This window comes from Apis dorsata, unplaced genomic scaffold, assembly GCF_000469605.1.
Source record: "Apis dorsata unplaced genomic scaffold, Apis dorsata 1.3 scaffold_365, whole genome shotgun sequence".
NCBI classification, from domain to species: Eukaryota; Metazoa; Arthropoda; class Insecta; order Hymenoptera; family Apidae; genus Apis; species Apis dorsata.
In genome coordinates, this window is record NW_006263630.1 from 314,114 (window position 1) to 314,645 (window position 532).

Genomic DNA, 532 nt, shown 5'->3' on the forward strand with positions numbered 1-532 from the left:
TACATTTTTCATTTAAAAAATATTTTATAGCAAAAAAATATTTTATATTTTATAACTATTTTAATAGCAATAATTTTCGAAAAGCGATGACAAGCCAAGAACTATGCACATCTTCAGTCTAGTCTAAAATATGATTGCTTTTAATTATTTTGATTAATTATCAATGGATTAGACTGAAGATACTAATAAAATCTAAAAAAACAAGGATATTCTGGTTCCTTTTTTCTTTTTATATTATTTTCTAATTTTTAACAAAATTTTAGTAACGTTATCTTTTTCGTCTTTTTTTAAATGAGATCAGAATATCCTTGATACAGATATAAGTTAATAAATGAATGTTAGTTAGATTATTATTATTAAGTGCATTCCATATCAAGATATTCTCTCAGCTTAAAGCGAAAAATAAGATTTTCAATTTTTTGATATCTTTCGTTTTGACTATTTTTCAATTCGAGATTTTATTTTGGTCCTTTGAATCGTTTCTTACTTTCTTCTTTAATTTATCCTTATGACTATATCATGGTTTGTTGTT